This window comes from Dendroctonus ponderosae, unplaced genomic scaffold (assembly GCF_020466585.1).
Source record: "Dendroctonus ponderosae isolate FM_Combo_2020 unplaced genomic scaffold, Dpon_F_20191213v2 Dpon_F_20191213_5, whole genome shotgun sequence".
Classification (NCBI taxonomy): domain Eukaryota; kingdom Metazoa; phylum Arthropoda; class Insecta; order Coleoptera; family Curculionidae; genus Dendroctonus; species Dendroctonus ponderosae.
In genome coordinates, this window is record NW_026018715.1 from 11,832,764 (window position 1) to 11,833,262 (window position 499).

The following is a 499-nucleotide window of genomic DNA, read 5'->3' on the forward strand; positions in this document are numbered from 1 at the left end:
TTTTTTAAAGAAATCCAAATTAATTCTAGTCAGAAGTTTTAAAATGTTTGGGAAGGATAATGGAGTGGCGGCACCTAAAGTGGGATACAAATCCTCAAAAGCTTAGAAGAACATCTTAAGGAAAGAATTGTTGCACACGGTATACAATAGATATAAGCAAAGGCTTTTAAGCAAAGCAAATAAATTGAAACTGCAAGAGTCACATTTGGGAAAAGCAACGATATTTTGAGCAGCAAACTTGAAAACTTTCGTGAATTCCCAAATAGAAATGTAGGTCCTCATGCTTCGAGTGGTTGAAATGTAGACGATAAAATTTGTTTAAAAGGTTTTTGAAATTTTCCAATTTCGTTTTCATTGTGTGTCCAAATGGAACAAGGCTAAATTTTTATAAAATAATTCTTTGCTAATGGCTCAAGTTGCGTATTAGATGATGACTTGATGGGAAAACTGGATGGTCGAGGTCTGCTAAGAAATTTGCAGGGATGGGGGCAATTTCATG